The following is a 22,485-nucleotide window of genomic DNA, read 5'->3' on the forward strand; positions in this document are numbered from 1 at the left end:
AAAATGTATTTAAAAACAAAAAGAATTTCAGACTGTACCCCCGTGACTGGTAACTTTGAGAAAAATCATGTGCCTAAAGAAATGCATTGACTGACACGTTACAAAAGCATTTTTATGGCCCTGGCCGGGTCGCTCAGCTGGTTGGAGCGTCGACCGGATACACCAAGGTTATGGGTTCGACCCCTGGTCAGGGCACATGCAAGCATCAACCCACGGAATGCATAGCTAAGTGGAACAACAAACTGACGTTTCTCCCTCTCTCGCCCTTCCTCTCTCTAAAATCAGTAACAAAAAGCACTGCCGTTTTTACTTCTGTGGACGAATAAAGGAGGAACCGAGAGGAGGGAGGGAAGAACGAGGGAGGGAAGGAGCGACGTGCGGAGGTTCTCCGGCTCCTCAACACTGGAGGCAGGAGTCACCCCCCCCCCCCCCCCACTCTGAACCTCAGAGACAGAAACGGCCCCGGGACCCCAGGGAGCGGCGCAGAGAAACCGCCAGGCCGGCCGCGCAGACACTGCACAGATGTTTATTGGGAGGGTGAGTGGGGACCATCCCCGATGGAGCTGAGGCCCCGTGACACGGGCGAGTCCCCTCGGGTGGCACCGCGGCCGGTGTCCCAGGAGCTGCAGGTGCCCGTAGCTTTGGCTCGGCAACGGCAACGCGTAATGTCCCACTTTCAGCACCAGCACCGGAGAACCGTCACCCATCACCGCACGGCCTTCCGAGGGGGCGGCCTGCTTCCTGGCCCGCCTGAGGGGCTAAGGTCCTGCAAAGCAACAGCAGCAGATTGTTATTCAAAACAGCGAGCGGCCCTCCCTAAACAGGGGGCTGTGGGCGCTCCACAGGGCTGGGGAGGGGGGTGGCCCTGCCTGGGGTGGGGGGGAGGCCCTGCCTTGGCCCAGCGTGGGGCGTGCCACACCTCCCCGCCCCCCCCGCCCCCCCCCCCCCCCGCCCATGCGAGTGGTTCCACAGGGAGAGGGTGGGAAGGAAGCTTGCGGGAAGCCAGTGCGTGTCCCCTGGGGGCCCCCGAAAGGGTGAGCCCAGAAGAGGACGCCGTGTTCATGTTCGTGAGAACATGCAGACAGAGAGGGAAGCAAGTGGGGGCCGGGAGGGATAGCGGCGCTCCCTGGCTCTCAGACAGCAGGCAAGTCCCCTCACCGTCCCCTCCAAGCTCACATCTCTCTGCTTCACACCCTCGGGAACTGGCGCCCAGACCTCGGGGTCCCCGCCTCCCTGCCCATCTCCCCTCACCTTCCTCTCCATCCACCTCCCAGCCATCCGCCCGCCCCAACCTGGTGTAGCCCGTTGCCTTTCTCCCTGGCCTCCGGGCCTAGTGGCCAGCACCTCCCGGGGGGTGTGCACGCCAGGGCTTCCTCCCGCCCTCCCTGCTCAGCAACACCCCGAGACTCGCTTCCTACAGGGAAGTCGTAGGGAGCCAGTCTTCCTTTCCGAGTTCCTGCCTAAGCCTTCGGCGCCAACCGAGATGGCCTGCTCGCCTCCCAGACTCCCCCTTTGCTCTCAGGGGCCACCTCCTCCCCCAGCTCAGGGCCCCCCTGGCCCTGGGACCGCCTAACCCTCCCTGGGAGGCCCTGGCAAGCGACACCTCCTTGCTGACCGGTCAAGTGAAAGTGCCCTCCGGCCCCTCCCTTCCCGCAGCCCTGAGATTCCCTCCTCCCTTCCGCATCGGTGCTCGGTGCTCGTGTGCTGGGGAGAAACCAGCAGCCTAACTGCTCGCAGCCGCGGAGAAAGCGGCTGAGCCTCCCTGTGAGGCCGGCGCGCTGGGCTCAGTGACACAGAAGCTTTGACATTTCAACACCACCCTTCCCGGAGCACTTGCCGTGCCCAGGTGCTGAGCTGGGCACTTCTTTCTTTATATTTTTAAAATACTTTGTATTGATTTCAGAGAGGAAGGGAGAGGGAGGGAGAGAGAGAGAAACATCAATGATGAGAGACAATCATTGAACGACTGCCTCCGGCATGCCCCACACTGGGGATGGAGCCTGCAACCCCAGCACGTGCCCTGACCAGGAATCGAACCCTGACCTCCTGGTTCATAGGTCGACGCTCAACCACTGAGCCACACTGGCTGGGCAATGATCATTTTCATATGAATGCACCTACGTAACCACCTCCGCAGCCCAGATCGGACTATTTCTAGCACCTCCCCCCACGTCCCCCCCCCCCCAGGCACACAGGTTCCCTCATGCACCGCTCAGTCTGTACCCCGCAGATTCCACCATCACACTCTCATGGGCCTCTGTCTGAACGTGCGTTACTGGACTCGGGCGGCTGCCGTCTGAGGCCTTGGCGGTGCTCCGCGGGATGAACGTGCCACGGTTGGCTTCTCAGTCTTCTGTTGATGGGACTGTGGGGTGTCTGAGGTTTGGAGCCAAGCCCTTTGAACATTCCGGGACCGACCTGTGCGTGGGCACGGGCGCTGCTCTCGTGAGCGTGTACACGGCCTGGGGTGGATTTGCTAGGTCACCGGGTCAGCCCGTCTCTCGCTTTAACAGAATCTGCCGAGCACCTTCCCCCAGCTGCGCCCTCCCCCCACCCCCACCCTCAACCCCAGCAGTGCCATCGTCCCAGTGGGCCCCGCACTTGAGTGACCCTTGCCACTGTCGCGCTTCAGCGTCGCGGTTCCGGTGGGCCTGCAGGGTACGCCCCGTCGCTTGCATCCGTATTTTCCTGAGGAGCCGTGATGCTGGGCGCCTGCTCAGAGTCCAGTGGCCGCCTGGGTAGGCTCGTCTGTGAGTGTGAAGTCTTTGCCCCGTGTTTACTGGGCCAGAGGCCTAGGGGTTTTCGCATAGATTCTGGAAATGAATGCTTGGTCAGATATATATTTTTTAAAACCTGTTCCTTTTTTTATTTGTTTGAGAGAGAGAGAGAGAGAGAGAGAGATTTGTTGTTCCGCTTATGTGCGCGCTCACTGGTTGTTGCTTGCTGTCCCTGATGGGGGATCGAACTCGGAACCCTGGCTCATTGGGACGACGCCCGGCCGCGAGCTGCCCGGCAGGGCCTGTCGGATGCATTTACTGCAGACAGTGTCTCCGAGGCTGAGCCTGCCTCCTCGTGGGGAAGGGACACGTCTAATTTTGCTGAAGCCCAAAGTACTGGTTTTTGGGGGGGTGTTTTTTAGTCTTGTTTTGGAAGGCATGCCCACCCCCAGGGTCCTGAGACATTCTGTGTCCATTTCTTCTTTAATTGCATTTCCAGTTGTGACTGGCGTTCCGTGTCGTTCTGTATTAGTTGCGGGTGTGCGGCGGGACAGTGGTTAGGCAGTCATAGGCTTTACCAAGTCCCGGTGTTTCCAGGCCACCCCCCCCACACCACCCACCGAGACCACAACGCTGTGGACGATGCTCCCTGTGCCGGGTGTCACAGCGCCCGCCGGGTCAGTTTCTCGGACGCTGGCTTTTCTGGCACCTTCCTCTGGACTTGGGCATCCCAACTCACTGCCATTTCAACAAGGAGCATCGTCTGGTAGGAAAACACCCCGACGGACTCAGGACAGCGCTCCCGTGATGGCGACGCCTGCGTCTCGGGCCAGCGGCCGGTTATCCGAGGCCCCTGTGGCCCCACAGGCCCATCGCTGCCCGGCGGCTCCGCTGAGCCCATAGAGGAGCCCCGAAGAGGGGACATCCTCCAAAGTGCACCCGGAAGGAGATGGGGGGATAGCGCCACGAGCACACACACGTGCACGCGCACGCACACACATACATACACACGCTCACATGCACACACACACGTGCACACACACGCTGGTTCGCGCTCTCGGCTGGCGGGCAGCTTCGCGTGCCAACCCCAGCTATGATCACTTTGCAGACACTTCCTCCGGTCCCGGCCACTTCTTTCCTCCTCCACCTTTAACAACCTGCTTCCCGTGCATTTTCTTTGCTCCCTGAATTCTCCCTCCGTCACCATTTGCCAAACCATCTCTCACCTGTAGGGCCTTTGTCATGCATTTGCCTTTTAAATCTTTTAGTCCTTCTATCTCCCCTGAGGCAGGAACGCTCAGCTCAGCACCCGGGCACTGTGGGCCAGACAGAGAGAGAGAGAGAGAGAGAGTGTGTGCGCCAGCCAGTGCGTGCTGTGGGGGACAGTGTACTGTGGGGGACGGTGTGTGCTGTGGGGGGGAAGGTGTGTGCTGTGGGGGACAGTGTGTGCTGTGGAGGGGAAGGTGTGTGCTGTGGGGGGGGACAGTGTGTGCTGTGGAGGGGAAGGTGTGTGCTGTGGGGGGGACAGTGTGTGCTGTGGAGGGGAAGGTGTGTGCTGTGGGGGGGACAGTGTGTGCTGTGGGGGACAGTGTGTGCTGTGGGGGGGAAGGTGTGTGCTGTGGGGGACAGTGTGTGCTGTGGGGGGGGACGGTGTGTGCTGTGGGGGACAGTGTGTGCTGTGGGGGGGAAGGTGTGTGCTGTGGGGGACAGTGTGTGCTGTTGGGGGGAAGGTGTGTGCTGTGGGGGACAGTGTGTGCTGTTGGGGGGAAGGTGTGTGCTGTGGGGGGGAAGGTGTGTGCTGTGGGGAACAGTGTGTGCTGTTGGGGGGAAGGTGTGTGCTGTGGGGGGGAAGGTGTGTGCTGTGGGGGACAGTGTGTGCTGTTGGGGGGAAGGTGTGTGCTGTGGGGGGGACAGTGTGTGCTGTGGGGGGGAAGGTGTGTGCTGTGGGGGACAGTGTGTGCTGTTGGGGGGAAGGTGTGTGCTGTGGGGGGGAAGGTGTGTGCTGTGGGGGACAGTGTGTGCTGTTGGGGGGAAGGTGTGTGCTGTTGGGGGGAAGGTGTGTGCTGTGGGGGACAGTGTGTGCTGTTGGGGGGAAGGTGTGTGCTGTGGGGGACAGTGTGTGCTGTGGGGGGGAAGGTGTGTGCTGTGGGGGACAGTGTGTGCTGTTGGGGGGAAGGTGTGTGCTGTTGGGGGGAAGGTGTGTGCTGTGGGGGGGAAGGTGTGTGCTGTGGGGGACAGTGTGTGCTGTGGGGGGGAAGGTGTGTGCTGTGGGGGGGACAGTGTGTGCTGTGGGGGGGAAGGTGTGTGCTGTGGGGGACAGTGTGTGCTGTTGGGGGGAAGGTGTGTGCTGTGGGGGGGAAGGTGTGTGCTGTGGGGGACAGTGTGTGCTGTTGGGGGGAAGGTGTGTGCTTGGGGCCGGTCCACACGGGGACGCACAGCCTCCCGCGCCTCCTGCCTGCCCTTCTCCTGTGGGTCAGAGGCTGGAGGGAAAGTGAGGGGGCTGGAGGTGAGTCATAGCTTTCTCAAGTTGACGGGGACTCAGGATACAATCTAGTGCAACCCCCTCATTTCACTTTACAGATGAGGAAACAGCTCGGGGCGGGGGGAGAGTGGGGGAGGATGTGTCAGAGCCAAGTGTGTGTGTGTTGGGGGGGGAGCGCCCACAAGTGCCAGGCCAAACAGGAAGTCAAGTCCCAGGGCCCAAGGCAGAATGTCCAGTGCCACCGGGAACCCGGAAGGCATCCCCCGCTCCCGCCTCCCAGAACCACCGGCCCGTTGGGGGCAGCGGCCCCTCATCCGACAGCCCCAGCACGTGCGCACGCGTGGCCCTCCCTGGGAGCCCACCCGGGGCCGCCAGGGGCAGAGCGGCCACCACCGCCGCCGGGATGGTCCAGGATGACTAACACGGTGACCACATCTGAGGTCCATCCTATAATCACGCGGGATGGCCGGCCATGCCCCTGGCCGCACCCGGCTCAGCGGAGGGAGAGCAGCGGGGACCGGGGGCGGGAAGGAGCCAGGGCCTGTCTGTCCCGCCCTGTCCCCCGAACAGGCCGGGAGCCCGCAGCCAGAGGCCCCCCAGATATGGGGGGTGTTAACGCCTGTTGAGCGCTTATCTCGCATGAGACGTGTTCTAAACACCCCACAAACATGCACAAGCCCCCCACCACCACCAGCCTCTGAAGGAGACGCCATCACTCCCCGTCGGACGTGCTGACGCGGCGCAGGAGCCCTTGGCCATCAGCAGGGTGCTCCCCCCGGAGCCTCTGGGAGCGGTCACAGTCGGACAAACCCCCCACCCCTCACTTCTTGCCAACATCGGCTCCCCCAGCGTCACCATCAGACATGCGTGCAGACCCCCCGTGTGTAAAAACCCCGGGGGGTGGTCGAGATTTCAGTGGGACAGCCCGGCCGGCTGGCATGGCTCTGGGGTTGAACATCAACCTATGAACCAGGAGGTCACGGTCCGATTCCCGGTCAAGGGCACATGCCCGGGTTGTGGGCTCCATCCCCTGTGGGGGGCGGGCAGGAGGCAGCTGATCAGTGATTCCCATCATTGATGTTTCTCTCTCTCTCCCTCTCCCTTCCTCTCTGAAATCAATAAAAATCTATTTTTAAGAAAAAGATTCTAGTGGCACCTGGTGACTGTCTCTATTTTAATGGTAAGGAACTTGCTTCAATGCTTGTCAGGAAAATGCCAGGTTCCATTCATGTAGTGACATAACGATGTCTTTTTAATTAAATGTAAGGCTTTAAAAGTGAATTCATGTAAGGAGATCTATGAGACAAATGGTATAAGAACGTAGCAGAGAGTGATGGCGGCACTTGAGTGACAAGCCTGGCCGCTCGGTCCTGGTCTCGTCTATCTGTTCCCCCCGTTCAGGGCTGGGCCACCCCCTCGCTCCTCTCACTCCCACCTGCCCGTTTTCTCACTAAAAACCGCATCTTGCCCAAACCGGTTTGGCTCAGTGGATAGAGCGTCAGCCTGCGGACTGAAAGGTCCCAGGTTCGATTCCGGTCAAGGGCATGTGCCTTGGTTGCGGGCACATCCCCAGTAGGAGGTGTGCAGGAGGCAGCTGATCGATGTTTCTCTCATCGATGTTTCTGGCTCTCTCTCTCTCTCCCTTCCTCTCTGTAAAAAATCAATAAAATATATTTTTAAAAAAAAACAAAAAAAAAACCCGCATCTTTCTCACGGAAACCCGATAGACCGGAAGCCCACAGCCCCGTAGCCCTCCGGCCTCCTCCTGCCGCTTTCCACGCGTGACTCGCTCGCCTTGGGGTTCGCTCTGCTTTCTGGCGAAGAACGAGACACGAGGCCGGTGGACCTCCTGGAATCCACAAGTACCGGCCACGTGCAAAGAGGGAACGGAATGAGGAAACCCCGCCCCGTCCCTTGGCCCCTGTCCTGGGCGCCGCCCCAGCCGGCGTCCTCCGCTGCGGCCCCTCCCGGGCGCCCCGGGAGCTGGGCTCGGCCTGGCCACGAGCTCACCAACCCAACACTGTCCCCTCCTGCGGGGGGCGCCGCAGCAGGGAGTGGCCTCCTGGCCCCAGATCTCCGTCTCACAGCGAGTCGGTGGGTCCGAGGGCCCTTGTGCCCGCCCAGCCTCAGAAGGACCCTGGTGGTACACCAACGACGGTCCTTCCCTGGCTAAGAGGGGCCGTTCAAAAACAACAACAACAATAATAATAATAATACTCATAAAGGAGACTGGGGGAGGGGGGCTTGCTCCAGGCCCCAGGATAGAACCACGCACAACAGGCTGGGACTCGAGGGGCCCCGAGTCCCACTGTCCCCCGATTCTCAGAGGACATGGATCAAAGCCATGGGCCCGGCCATCGCGTCCTCCTGGGCACCGCCTTGCGCAGCTGGGCGGGCGCCCGCCAGGAAGCGGGCCTTGTTCTCTCCCAGAAGAGGATCTCGAAAGCAGAAGGAAACTGGAAACAACCACACGATGAATATCAGATGCTCCTTTCTCCCGCTGCGGCGGCAGGAGGTCCAGCGGACAGCGCCCCACCCAGCAGCTGCAGCGTCCCTCCAGGGCGCCCGCCCGCCGCGGGGAAGGGCTGGGCCTGGCCTCGCTCGCCTCCATTGATTCCCTGGGCCGGGTCCTTTCTGCAGCGACTCCCGGGTTCGCCGAGGGCCCAGCCGCCTCTGAGGCTCCTTCCCGCCAGGCACCAGCGGACCCGCGGCAGGCGCCGTACTTGTCGCCTGGGGAACCGGGCACGTTCTTACAGACTCGCTCACTGAGCCCCCAGCCCCCGAGGCCGGGCCGCCCGCCGACTGCACTGGGCATCTTTGGTGGCACCAAAGGGCCCTTCTCCTCGCCTCTTACACATCCACCGCCCCAACGCGTTCAGGAGACCAGCAGGAAGCCCCACTTAAGTCAAAGCCCCCCCCCCCCCCCCCCCCCCCCCCCCCCCCCCGTGCCCGCGCCTCGCCGGCCAGAGAGAGTGGGCGGCCCAGGGGGAGACGTGTCCGCTCCAGGATGTGCGCCCCGGAGACCAGAGACCGCAGGGGATGTGGGTGGACATTAAGGAGCTTGGAGGGGGAGACACGCAGGGAGTGTGTGCCAGTCTCAGCAGCGTCGGGTCAGGACTGTCAGGCTCAGAACTTTTTCTTAAAAAGGCACTTTTTCTCCCTGTTGGGGCTATGATTCATCTTAACGTGATGCGGCGTTCTCCGCCTCCTGCGCAGACAGACACCAGCTGTAAAGGGGGACTCGCGGCTCCCGGGCGGCCTCAGACTCCCGTCTGCTTCCCGCGGCCGCCATAGCTACCATCTGAGCAAACAGAGCAGCAGGCTGGCTCCCGTCCTCCGGCTGGGCCCTGGCCACCCTTCCCCAAACCAGGGAGAACGAAGCCAGCAGGAGGGCCCAGGCGGCGGTGAGGAGCACGCTGTCCTCGGCAGGGGTCCCTGAGCAGGGTCACGCTGCCCGGGGGGGGGGGGGGTGTCTATGGGGGGGCCTCCCCGTGAGTCCCCCTGAGAGCGGCCAGCTGGGGGCAGAGGCGGGCGGAGCTGAGCTGCCCCAGCCCTACCCCCTGCAGGTGAGGTCACGAGCGTGGATGCCCAGCAGCCCAGCTCGAATGTAAGCGCTGGGCCTGGGCCTGGGCCTGGGCGGGAACCCGGTCTTCTCTGCTGGGCTCAGGGCGCCCTCCGCCTGCTGCCCGGGGCTGCGGGGCCCGGCGGCTCTATGCCAGCGGGTAAGTGACCTGCCCCCTCTGGGGAGCAGAGGCAATGGTCACGCCACTGCTTCCTGCCACTGACCAGCCCGTGTGAAGGGGAGGGGGGAGGCCTGAGGCTGAAGGAAGGCCAAGAGGACCCCCGAGACACTGACCAGAGCTTGGAACGTCCCGACTGTGAGAAAGATGACCCGCTTGTCAGTGTCGCCACCGCTCAGGTGTGCTGTCACCTGCAGCCAAACTGCTGTGCCCGCCTCTCCTACTCACTGACTCCAGCCTCCCTTCCCGCCGGTGGAGCCCCCAGGCCAGTGGGCCATGTCGCCCCAGGGGCCCAGCTCGGCTGAAGGTTGCAAGAGCTGTCCCTGCCTGCCCCCATCCCCAACCCTCCCCCGCCAGGGCCCCTGCCACCTGTGCTCCGCAGCTGTGTCCCATGAACCAGCCAGCCCCTCCCAGGCCCCACTCCTCTGTGACTCACCCCAGAGCCAAGTGCCCTCAAGGACCCTTGTTCCACGAGTCACCTTGGGAAAAGGCTTAGCTCGCCAGCCACCGAAGTGACAGCTGCTCAAGGACAAGTGCAGGGCTGCCTCCGTGGCCCCCCCCCCCGGCCAAAGGTCAGCGCTGCAGGGCCTGAGAGACGGTCCCCCGGTCCCTCTTGGTCCCCCCGCCAGAGGCCACTCGGTGCAGCAGGAAGAGCAGGGGGTTCTGAGACAAGAGCCTGATGTAGGCAGCAGGGAACGGCCACTCCGCCCCGCAGGCCCAGCGAAGGCCACGTGCACCCTGTGCTCACAGAGCCGAGCTCCGGAGCCCGAGGGGGTGAGTGAGGACAACAGTGGCCGGGACATGTCCCCCAGGTCCAGCCCTCACTGCATGCTCTGCGTGCCCACGCCACCCGCAGGGGCTGCTCCCCCCGCTGCCCCACGCACAGCGCACAGTGTGTCTCTCCAGGTGTGGCCCGGAGCCACCTGCCCACACTCACCCGGGGGCCTTCATTCACTGCAAATTCCTAGTCCCCACTCCAGTTCTACTCAGACTCTCCAGGGAGGGCCGGCGACGGGCATGCCAGGCACCCGAGTGAATGAGGTTCCCTGACCTGCCGGCTCCTTCCTTTAACCATGACCGTCCCACTAGGGAAGGCGGCCAGGCCCTGGAGAGAAACATCGGTAGGGGAGCCAGCCATCTGGTGGGGTCTGGAGGTTGCCTGGGACTTGGGGCTTCCGGCGCTAAGACGGGGAGAGCCCAGGACAAGCCGGGCCGGTCGGCTATCCCAGCCCCGTTCCAACCCGCACGGAACAGGGAGCAGGGGCTCCGGGCTCACGGGCCAGAGCGATGTTCCCCGAGGGGCTCCTGTGGTGTCGGATGGCGCTGGAATGCACCACGAAGGCACTTGGCTTGAAGCGGGCGTGGGCGCTCTTCTGGGATTTCACAACGCTGCAAGCACAACACGCAGGCAGCCACAAGCAACTGACTCAGGGCTCTGGAAGCGAGTCCAGCTTCCCCAGGCCGCCCCCCAAAATCTACGCTCGCCACCCACCCTGTGCCGACTTGCTCCCTCGGGGTCAGGGGGGTCACCCCGGGGAGGAAGGAGATGGTGAGAATCACAGGGTATCAAACCAGGAAGTGTCCTGGAGATCAAACAGGCCTGGCCCCTCACTTCTCAGCTGAGAAAATTAAGGCCCTGAAGGGCCAGGCAATTGTCCGGATCACCGGGCTAGCCAGCCCCAAGGTGACCCCGGCTGTCCTGACCTCGCCCCTCTGGGCAAGCCCCTCTGCTGGGCAAAACTGACAAGAGCAGAAAACGAAACCAGAAATAGTCACTGCAGGAGGAGGCGGCGAGGCTCACGGACGGGTCAGGGCAAAAGAGTGCCTGAGGGACCGGGGGTCCAAACCCTGCATCTTACAGAGGGGGAAACTGAGGCAAGCAGAGGTCAAATATATTTCCTGGGCTACAGACAGGACCTCCTGCAGGTCACTGAGGCCGTCACAGGGGCTACGGAAGTGGCACTGCCAGCAACTCGGCAGACGCTGTGTCTGTGCCCTGACCAGGGGACAGTGTCCGCAGAAAGGGGGGACCAGGGCCCCGCAGCTGGAACTAGAGACCTGGGTCCCAGACACTCGGCCTGGGGAGCCTGCCTACCAGGCCACGTGGGGGCTCTCAGGTTCAAGGACATGACCTGCACTTTTCACTTTAAACATAATTGAGTTGTATAAAACAATTGAAAATAATTTAGTTTTTGCACCCTGGCCAGTTGGCTCAGTGGATAGAGCGTCGGCCTGTGGACCGAAGGGTCCCGGGTTCGATTCCGGTCAAGGGCACGGACCTCGGTTGCAGGCTCCTCCCCAGCCCGGGCCCTGGTCGTGGCTCGTGCAGGAGGCATCAATGTGTTTCTCTCACATCAATGTTTCTCTCTGTCTTTCCCTCTCTCTTCCACTCTCTCTCTAAAAATCAATGGGAAAATATCCTTGGGTGAGGATTAGCAAAAAAATAAAAATTTAAAAAAAAATTTGGTTTTTGTGATTATCTTTATAAAACAATAAAAGCGGGCACAAAGAACACCTTTCTTTCATGGGTCATGAGCAAAGGCAGGGGGCCCCGCCCTGAGCTTGGACGCAGGGACCCGAGGTCTGTGTCCCGGCGGAACCGGATTCCACGCCGCCGTTTACCAACAGCGAGATCAGGAGCCTGTCACACGCCATCGGGAGGGAGGACGACGCCTGAGGACCGCGGACCGATTCCTGAAAGGTATTTTGCGTTCTCCCAACTGAGAATTCAAAAAACACGTCCTCCACGGTCCAGCCCATGACCGACGGGCTCCTCCTTCCAGGAATGGCTGCCCCTGCGGTCGGCCGGCTGGCGGGCCCTGGCGCGGCCAGCCCCTCGGGGAACGAGTGAGTCACTTTAGAGTAGAATTTCCTGAATAGCTGCAGGAGGAACCTTGGAGTGATGGACACGGAAACTTTTACACAGAAGCCTCTCTAAAATGGTCTTCCCCCCTCCCCCTTCCCAAAACAGGGCGCTAGGACGTTCCCCCCACGGCCCAGCCCTGGATCTGCTCTGACCTCAGTGTCTTGCATTCAGAGCTCTGCCTCTCTTCCCACAGTCCCCGCAATCCCCCGCCCCATGCCCGTGGCGCCCCCCGCCCCCCCCCGCCCCCCCTGGCACTTCATCTCTGGTCTCTAGCCAGCGCCTCAACCTCCCGGTCACAGGGTCACAGGTGTGGAAGCCCAGCTGCCACGCCCGGTGGCTCAGCAGTTTCTATCCGTTTGTTAAGGTGCAGGGCTGGGAACCTCAGAAGATCACAGAGCCAGAGCCGTGCTGCCAACAATCACAGCGACCGCCCCCTTCACACAACGCTTTCGTCTGCAGATGCCGCGGAGTCCTGACCAGCCAGCCCCAGCAGGTTTAGCCACATTTTTATGACCAAACTAAGGCTTACAGGTGAGGTGAGCTTCAAAGGGTGGATGGTTTGAACTAAGGTCTTCTCACTCCAAGTCCGCATGCTTTGCTGGTTTTTCTTGTGTTGTTGTTTTTATATATTTTTCATTGATTTCAGAGAGGAAGGGGGAGAGAGATGGAAACATCAGTGATGAGAGAGAATATTGATCGGCTGCCTCCTGCACACCCCACCCTGGGGATCGAGCCTGCAACCCGGGCACGTGCCCTGACCGGAAATCAAACCCTGACCTCCTGGTTCCTAGGTCGACGCTCAACCACTGAGCCACACCGGCCGGGCTGCTTTGCTGTTCTTGAACCGCCTGCTCTGATTAAACATCTGTTCTCTACAACCTGCCACGAGGATGGGCAGAACGAGTGAAACTTGGCGATCCGGCTGAACTCCTCCGACAGAGAGATCAGCAGCATCACGCTGGCAATGGCTTTCTCTTTCCACTAGGGTTAACTGTTGCTTGTGCCAATCACTGCAATTGCTAGTTGCAAAGACGTGCTCGGTGCAAGCAAGCCACTGAGGTGTCTGTGCAGGAGGTGTAAGGAAGGTGATGTGGTCACAAAGGGTTTGGACAGCCCGGCCGGCGTGGCCCAGTGGTTGAGCCTCAACCTATGAACCAGGAGGTCACAGCTCAATTCCCGGTCAGGGCGCCTCCCCAGATTGCGGGCTCAGTCCCTGGTGGGTGGGGGCGGGGGGGATTGGGGGAGGGGGATATGCAGGAGGCAGCCAATCCATGATTCTCTCTCATCATTGATGTTTCTATCTCTCTCTCTCCCACTTCCTTCCTCTCTGAAATCAATTATCCTATATAATAAAAGCCTAATATGCAAATCAACCAAACAGCGGAACAACGGGTCGCTATGACACACACTGACCACCAGGGGGCAGACGCTCAATGCAGGAGCTGCCCACTGGCCCCAGGCCAGCCAAGGCAGGTGGGGGGGGGGTGGCCGATCACCTCGCCTGTCACCCCACAGATCAGCCCTAATCGCCAGCCAGGCCTAGGGGCCCTACCCATGCATGAATTTCATGCACCGGGCCTCTAAGAAATAAATAAAAATAAAAGACCTGCTTTACTTGGTGGTCAGGCAAAGCCTGGCCCCTCCGCGCAGCCCAGCTCAATACCTTTACGGGACACCCCTGAAAGCAATGTGGTTGCGCTTCTTTAAGGGAAAACACATATTCCACGGCCAGGCTTTCGCAGTGACCTCATTAGAAAGCACGTGCAATCAACACCCTCAACCTCTCGTCTCCACCGTGGCTCGCCAGCATGCCAAGAATTCGTCTTGAAACTCTCAAGCCTTTTGACACGGAGGAAAGAATGTTAGCAGCGGCCACTGGTTTGGAAAATGAGAGGCGGGGATGGTCTCAGGCGGTTCCCAGCGAAAACGGGCAACAGCGCCTTCCGTCCATCCGCACGCAGTGGCCCGAATCTGCCCTTTTCCCCGCGAGATCCTGGCTTACGGTTCACTCCTCTGAAGTTCAATTCGACTCCACAAACGCTTCCCGGGGCCTGATCTCGGGTCAGACCCGGTGCCGGTGCCGAGGCCTCAAAGATAGGAAGTGGCACATGGCCCCTGCCCCCCAGCACCTTCTTCCACTGGGGGGTCAGGGTAATGAGTCATAGCCCTTCTATGGGGATTATATTCCCATAACCAGACTCCAGCAGGAGCGGTGGTTGAGGGGTGCCCCCAGGTATGACGTGGGTACAGGCAAAGCTACACGTGGTTCCAGAGAGAGGCAGAGGTTAGGGACAGAGAAGCTGACGTGTGGAACCACCTGAGTTCACACGTGGACGGCCCGGGGGCAGCAGGGGCGCCGTCCCTCCAGGTCTGGGGCCGGATCCTAACCCCGAATCGCTGGCTTTACGGAGCCCTGGTGCTGGCTGCCCGACCCACAAACACAGCGCAGCGTACACGCCGCTGCCCATCCGAACGCTCTGGGCCCGCAGCCACACAATGCGCTTGCGTGCGATGAAAGGTCCCATGGGTGGGCCTTCCCGGGAGGGCAGGGCCCGCAATCTTGTGAAAGGCCGTCTGCATCAGATCCTCGTCTCCTGCCCAACCCCATCTCTCATCTCTTTATTCTCTCAGGGAATCAACAAAACTTCTAAAGAGCCGGCTCTCGCACCAAGCCCCACGCTCACCCAGCTGGTGGATTTCAATAGAATGAATAGCTGACACCAGATGCCGGGCCTGCTGCACGTCCTCCGGGCCTCGCCCGCCTGCTGTTCAGCCCCAGGTGCCCTCCTCCACCGGGGTCAACCGCTACAAGGTCAAAGGGCGTCCCCATCTTGCCCGGCCGGTGCAGTTCAGCGGTTGAGCATTGACCCAGGAACCAAGAGGTCATGGGTTCGATTCCCAGTCAGGTCACATGCCCTGGTTGCAGGCTCAATGCCCAGTAGGGGGCATGCAGCAGGCAGCCGATCCATGATTCTCTCATCATTGATGTTTCCATCTCTCTCTCCCTCTCCCTTCCTCTCTAAATCAATAAAAATATTTTTTTAAAAGGAGGAGGAGGAGGAGGAGGAAGAGGAAAAAGAAGGGGAGGAGGAGGAGGAGGAGGAGGAGGAGGACCGATCTTATTTACACCAAACGGGAGAGGATCTGGGAGGGCCTTTGCTGGGCTGGAGCGCCCACCTCCTGCAGCCACAGGGAAGAGGATGAGGTGTGGCACTGGCGCCCGCCCGCCCGCCCGCCCGCCCAGGGAGATGCAGTCCTGGCGGGAGAGCAGCTTCCAGGCCGCTGGCTCTGACCCCTACACTGCAGGATGCTCGGTGTGGGGCTGCCCGTGCGGGACAAGGCCTCTAGCAGCCTCTCTGGCACTTTAGCCGGTCCAGCTGCTGTGGCAGAAATGCCATCGCCTGCCCTAGCCGGTTTGGCTCAGTGGATAGAGCGTTGGCCTGTGGACTGAAGGGTCCCGGGTTCAATTCCGGTCAAGAGCACATGCCTGGGTTACAGGCTCAATCCCCAGTAGGGGGCGTGCAGGAGGCAGCCAATCCATGATTCTCTCTCATCATGGATGTTTCTATCTCTCTCCCCCCGACTCCCTTCCTCTCTGAAATCAATAAAAATTAAAAGAAACGCCATCGCCTGCGAGGCTTGAACTGTAGAAACCTATCTCAGCCCTGGAGGCTGGGAGCCTGAGGTCAGATCCAGCTCCATCCACAAGGTGGGGGCGCGGAGGGGCCTCACAAAGGTGCAGGGCAGCGCACTCCAACTTTCCGACACACAGGAAACCTGCAGTTTAGGTCGGAAGAGGCGGCACTTTCATTCAAGAATTAGAGGACCAGCGCGCGAAATCGCACACAGTAGCCTGCCGCTGCTGGCAGCACCGCCCACCCGCTCACCCGCCTTGCTGCGATCGGAGCCTGTGGGCCGCAGGGGAGGGACCGAGGGGTGCTCAATGCACCTCATGGTGACCGGTCGTTTGGTCGTCCTGGTTGTCAGACACTGGCTTTTATATACATAGGATATAGATGTGCAAGGCGAGTGGAGTGCAGTGTGCACACTCACATGTGCCCGGCCACCGAGTCCGCGCTGCAGGTCGGGGCCATTTTGACAGCGATAACGTGGATGTCAGTGAGTCTTTCCTCTGACGCCGATGACGGGGTCCCAGCCTCCTCCATAACCTACCCCCTTAAATACACACACACACTCACACACTCACACGCACTCACACACTCACACACACACACACACACTCACACACACACACACACTCTTACACACTCACACGCACTCACACACTCACACACTCACACACACACAGTTATTCCGAAGTTCCTGAAACTGACCCCATGTGCTCCCACAAAAAGTCTGCCATAATTCCCGCCTCAGCTTCTCCCCTGTGGACGGCCCCCTGCCCCCCCCTGCCCCCGCCCCTGCCCCCCCTGTCGCCTGCAGAGCCTCCTGAGGACCTCACCACGGCCCCTGCCCTCACACCAGTCACCACCTCGGGCAGCAGATGGCTGCCTGCCCCGGGCAGCATGGCACCTCCTCCTGGGCCCCCCTCCTCCTGGGCGCCCCCACTGGGGCCGACGCCCACTCTGACTTTTCTCACTCTCGTGGCCCCCAAGCCCCCCATCCCTGGCTCCCTCCTTCTCTGCTTTCCCTTGTCCGCTCCCCATCCTGGCCTGGGACCCACAGCTCCTGGACAGACATGCCCTGAGCTGACCAGTCCACACACTGTCCCTCCCACTTGAGCCCTTAGCCTTGACCCACCCCCCTGAGCAGTACTTGCCAAAACCAGCCACGGCCCACCTGGGGCCTCTGTCACCCTCCCCCTCACCTGCCCCTCCTGCCTCAGCCCCACAGCTCCCCGACTCACCCAGACCCCCATCCATGTCAGCTCAGCCCTCAAAGCCCGAGCCAGGCCCCAGCCAGCGTGGCTCAGTGGATAGAGCGTTGGCCCACAGACTGAAGGGTCCCAGGTTCGATTCCTAGTCCAGGGCATGTGCCTGGGTTGCAGGCTCCACCCCGGCCCTGGTCCACAAGTATGCAGGAGGCGGCCAATTGATGTGTCTCTCTCACTCCGATGTTTCTCTCTCTCCTCCCCCCTTTCACTCTCTGAAACTCAATGGAAAAATATCCTCGGGTGAGGATTAAAAAAAAAAGCCTGAGCCAGGGCCAGGATGGCGTTTCCCTCCCCCTCCTCCCCCCCTCTCCGTCCCCTCCTGGAATCTCCCCGCAGTGGCCCAGGCCCCTCCCGCAGGCTTGCCAGGGGCCCTTGTTTAAAATGCTGTGACAGTGAGATTGGCCAGACACAAAAGCACACACACTACAGAGTCCACTGGGAGGAGGGGCCTGGAGGAGCCACATTCAGAGACAGAACATAGATCAGCGGTGCCGGGAGAGGGTGGTGCTGATGGTCGTACAACTATGACTGTGCTGATGCCACAGAAATGGGCACCTAACGTGGCCAAGGTGGAGGGTTTCCTGTCATGTATGTTTTACCACAAGAAAAAGCAATGCGCCTCCCTGGTGTGGCTCAGAGGTTGAGCGTTGACCTAGGAACCAGGAGGTCATGGCTGGGTTCCCGGTCAGGGCACAGGCCCGGGTTGTGGGCTTCCATCCCCAGTAGGGGGCGTGCAGGAGGCAGCCGGTCCATGATTCTCTCTCATTATTGATGTTTCTCTCTCTGCCCCCCTCTCCCTTCCTCTCTGAAGTCAATAAAAATATATTGAAATAATACTAATACTAACGCTGCGACAAAATCGAAACCCTGGGAGCGGTGCAGGAGCACACAGACCTCCCCCCCATGGTTCTTAGGCTCCGATGATGCGTGAGGACCGGGCGCTACTGCCTCTCAGCCCTGGAGCCTCGCCCAGCCCCGCGTCCTCACCTGGACAGACACGGCTCCTTCCTCACACGGCACCTTCCCCTCATGCGGGTGACACAGCACGAGGAACGGACGGTGCGGGGTGGTAGCTGCTCAGCTAAACGGCTTTCCGTCCTTCTGCCCTTCCGTCCGCCACAAACAGCGCTGGGCAGCCCCAGGCCCCGCGGCCCCGCAGGGTGAACCCGCCCCTGGAGCCTGCAGACACGGGGCCTGCGAAGGGAGCTCCGGGCAGCTCGGGAGGCTCCTGGCCTCTGAGGGGCTGGGCGCCACCTGGCCAGGGCGAGGCAGAGCTCAGAGGCGAAGTCCCGGGAGCATCGGGAACTTGGAAGGGGTCCCGCCCTGGATGGGGAGGGGGCGGGGGGGCTCAGTTAGTTGGAGGGTCATCCACACACCGAAAGGTTTCGGGTTCCACCCCCAGGTGCGCGTGTACGGGAGGCACCCGATGGATGTTTCTCTTTCTCTCTGTTTCTCCATCTCTTCCTTCCCCTCTCAAACACAAACACACACACACACACACACACACACACACACACACACACACACACACTAAAACCCATATCCTCAGGTAAGGGATTAAAATAAAAGGGGAGACCTAGCCGGTTTGGCTTCGCAGACAGAGCGTCCGCACGCCACCTGAAAGGTCTCGGATTCGATTCCGGTCAAGGACAGGTGCCTCGGTGACCGGCTCCATCCCTGGCCCTGGTCAGGGCTCGTGAGGGAGGCACCCAATCAACGTATCTCTCACACACTGATGCTTCTCTCTCTGTCTCTCCCTCCCTTCCACTCTCTCTTTTAAAAAGTATAAAAAGAAAGAGGGGATCCCAACTCAGTGGAGGGTCAAGGCTTTCTTGGGCGGTGGGAGGGTTGCACCAAATCCTGAAGGATAATTGCCCGGGGAGGGGGTAAGGGAGGGCAGGCCATTCCTGGCCAAAGGAATGGCACGTGCAAAGGCCCGGGGGCCTCGGTACTTGTGAGAAGGAGCAGGAAGGGTGGTGGGGCTGGGGGTGCCCACGAACATTAACGGGAAGCCTGGGCAGATGGTTCACTCAGAGCCTCAGCCTCCCGAGGCCCCGCATCATCTCCTCCAGCTGCCTCTGCTCCCGGGAATGTTCCCTGAAGAACAAAGCACTTGTGCTCCTTATCTGCTCACCCACCCACCGCTGCCTGTGGCTCCTGGGGGGCCTCCCCTCCCACTGCCTCGCCCAGGGCCCAGGCAGGCGTGGTCAGCACACACACATTCCATTCTCCATAGCTGGACCACGGCGGGGTGGGGGGGGGCTCCCCCTGCCCAGGAGCCCAGCACTGTAGTTACCTGCTGGGCCTGCTGGCGGGTTTAACCATTTTCTAGACCTCAGGAGCGTGCTGACGGGAAAGCGTGTCTCTCCCCGCCCCCCGCCCCCCACCCACCCCCGCCTTTTACTTTTCCCACATTAACCACCTGCCATGTCTAGAAAAGAGGAACATGCCCAGCCGGCCGGCGTGGCCGAGCAGCCATCCGTGAACCAGGAGGTCGGGATGGGTTCCCAGTCAGGGCACCTGCCCGGGTGTGGGCTCCATCCCCATGTGGGGCGCGCGGGAGGCAGCCAATCAGTGATTCTCGTCATTGATGCGTCTGTCCTCTCTCTCCCTCTCCCTTCCTCTCTCTGAAACCAATTTAAAAACTTTTTTTCCCCCAGAAAAGGAGCGTGTACGCCCAGCACAAAAAGCACTTCAGACCGTACCTCCGGGGCCGGCACACACCTCACCGAGTCCGCAGTTAGACGACAAAGCGTCCGCTTGGCGCTCACCGCGATCCGATCGCCGGACACGTGTTTAGTAGCTTTGTTGTCTCAAGGAGATCGATTGCGCGCGTGGCTGCAGGTCTGCACAGCGGTGGCTGCGGAGATGCCCTGAGCGGCCGGGGAGGCCCACATTCTTGTCTCGGTACCTGGAGGGTTGGAAGGCCGCCCGGCTGCTCCTGACCCTTTTCTTGGGGTGTTTCCTTGCATAGAGGGGGGACGCCTGGCCTCCATCCATCCCTCACCCCCACCAATGCTCCAGCCCCTCCTCCGCTGTGCTGTGCGCTTTCTGGAACCAGCTCTCCAAGTGGGTGATCGGCCCTGTGTGCAACCTTGGCCTTTTCCCTGTTTGGTGTGAAACTATTCTTGAAAGTGTTCCAACGTGGCTTAGGGAATAGTCCTGTCTCAGCGGCTTTCCACTCCAGTAAGAAGGATGGCAAGCTTGGCGGTGCCAGGGAGCGAGCTCGAGTCCACGGGCCGAGGAAGGGAAGAGCAGGTGGCCCCCCTCCCCTGGGCTTGGCTCTGCACTGGCCTCACCCCCTCTCCCCTCACGTCCAGCAAGACAGGGAGGACTTGGGAGGCCTGGCCCAGACCCGGCTCCCCCTGCCTGTGCCCACGGGGGCAGCCGGCTGGACCCAGGGGCCAGCTGTCCTCCGTTCCCCTCGGTGGCTAACGCTTCGGGGGCGGGAGAAAGTGACGCTCAAGGGTGAAAGCAGTCGCTGATGGTGACAGAGCTGATCCTAGGTACCAGCCAGCGTGGGGTTCGCAGACCCGACCCCTCTCGGGGGCCCTGAACGCGCAGCCCTGACCTCTGTCCCCGGACAGGGCCTTCCTTCCTGGCTCTGCTATGCAAGGAATTCTACAAGCAGTAAAAAAAAGGGCAGGAGGGAATCCCACTGGATTTGCTGCATTCTGGTCTGACCCCGTGGGGATGCGGCACAGAGGGACTCCTTGCCCAGCCAGGACAGCTGGGCAGCAGAGCCAGGCCTCGGAAACCAACGCGCTCCGCCTCCCAGAGAGCTCAGGGGCCGCCCCGCGAGCAGCCGGCTGACCTCTCACCGCCCCCAAATTCACATGGAGAAGGGCCAGCTCCCGCATCTGACGACGGGTCTTTAGAGAAGTGATTAAGTTACAGTGAGGTCAGGAGGGCTTGTCCGAGGCGATGACCCTCCAGGTGCAGGCTGACCGCTCTGCCTCGATGCTAAGACCTTTCACTATCTGTCCCCTCCCTCCTGCCCACCACCTTCCCGCTGCCCGCCGGCGCCTCCTCTCTGCACGTGACGTCAATGCCATCTTCCCTGCCGGCGTCTGCCATGCCCACTCCCCCGCTGGGCCACCAAGCAGACCGTCCTCATGCTGTAGGGCGTCTCATTCTTCAAGGCTCAGCTCAAGTGTCGCCACCAAGCCTCCACGGACGCCCTGGGAAGGGCGCGGAGCCAGCCGGCCGGCCGGGATTCCGGTCCTGGCTTTGCCCTTGTCAGCTCTCTGTGACTGTGGGCAAATTTCTTCACCTGCATTTTCCTCAGCCGTAAAACGGGGATATGATTTCACCTGCTGCCCAGGTCATCACGAGGAGTCACCGAGTTAAGTCACAGAACGTGTTTGTGTTGTGCCTGACACATAGAAGAGGCTTGATCGGGGTCCGTCCTTGTTTTCATTTGTACGATGACCTCCCCGTCCGTCCCCACCCTCCTCAGTGCTCTCTCCCCCCGAATGTCTACACCTAACACGTAGACGCCGCGTCTCGGGCGCTTGGTTACAGCGATCGCGTGCTGCTCCCGGCAAGTTCAAGTGTAACAAAGCCGAACAAGAGCAGCGTCTCGTCGGAACATCAATAAGCAATGGCTTATTCGTGAACGGAAAGCACTCCTCGTCCCTCCCGGGAGCACTTCACCCCTAAGAAACCTGGCAGGGAAAAGGCGGGGGCAAGTTACAAGAGACATTAACACACGAAAATGCCCGGGAAGGGTCCTGGCACTCCGCCATCTGTGCATTTGAAAACCACAAAGCCAGCCTTGGAAAACCTGGTTTTCGCATCGAGTAGTGCTGTCTGGGGGGCAGGGGCGGGGCGGCCTGATCAGAGGCAGGGACCTCAGCCAGCATCTGCTCCTCCTGAAACTGAACAGCCCCCGAGTTACAGGAGACCCCCCAAGGCCAGGGCCCTAGACGGGATCCTATCTGGTGGGCTGAGTCCCCGAGGCTGGGCAGGCCTTCAGGTCTCCCACCCAGACCCTGAGGCTCATGGATTCGTCAGTCATGGCTCCAAACAACACAGACCACGCGACCCTCGCCGTTCTTGGGTCTCTGTTTCTCCGGGTCTGTGGCACCGGAGGATGGTAACAGACAACCGAGTTCTGAAATCCCGCACGGCGCACGCTGTACGCGGCCAGAGCAAGGACACGCGGCCAGGCGCACGCTGAGCGTCCGATGGTCATCGATACCAGCCACAGCACTCCACAAGCTCAGCGCAAACCCCATCAGACCCCCAATGGCGTTCTTCCCGGAAACAGAACAGTCAATCACCAAATTCGCATGGAACCCCAGAACACCCCAAAGAGCCACAGCAACACAAAGACAGAACAGAGCTGGAGGCATCGCACTTCCCAGGTGCTAATTCCGTCATGAGGCTACGGCACCCACAACGGCATGGCACCCGCATAAAAACGGACGCGCGCCTCAGTGGAGAAGGGAACAGAGAGCCCAGAAATAAACCCGCGAGGATGGCGAGTCACCTCGCAATGAAGAAGCCAGGAGCACCACACAGCGGGGAGAGAGCAGACTCTTCAGCAAGGGAGGTGCGAGTCCCCCTCGCCCCTCGCACAGCACAGCGCAGTGCCGGGAGGAGGCGCAGAGCCGCACGCTAACCGGTCTGTGCCTGATGCCGGGGGCCTCCTGGCTGCGAGGCGTCCGAGCTCAGGATGGACACAGCAAGGTGTGCCCCCACCTGGGTTCAAGTCCCAGCTCTGACGGGCACTTCCGGGCTGGGTGCCTGACTTCTGTGAAGCTTTTACTTACGGCTCATAA

The 22,485-nt window shown here is 60.9% G+C and overlaps 1 long non-coding RNA gene across 1 annotated transcript; it reads right to left on the minus strand.

Annotated features, from left to right (window-relative positions):
• Positions 1-510: 510 nt before the first annotated feature.
• On the minus strand, positions 511-19,837 carry LOC139018639 (uncharacterized). Its single transcript, XR_011472924.1, has 2 exons — positions 19,405-19,837; positions 511-766 (listed from the first exon to the last, which is right to left on the minus strand). It is a non-coding gene; the product is annotated as an uncharacterized lncRNA (long non-coding RNA).
• Between the last annotated feature and the right edge of the window lie 2,648 nt (positions 19,838-22,485).

This window comes from Myotis yumanensis, unplaced genomic scaffold (assembly GCF_028538775.1).
Source record: "Myotis yumanensis isolate MYYU_CA2020_CCGP unplaced genomic scaffold, mMyoYum1.0.hap1 SCAF_10, whole genome shotgun sequence".
In the NCBI taxonomy this organism is placed as follows: Eukaryota; Metazoa; Chordata; class Mammalia; order Chiroptera; family Vespertilionidae; genus Myotis; species Myotis yumanensis.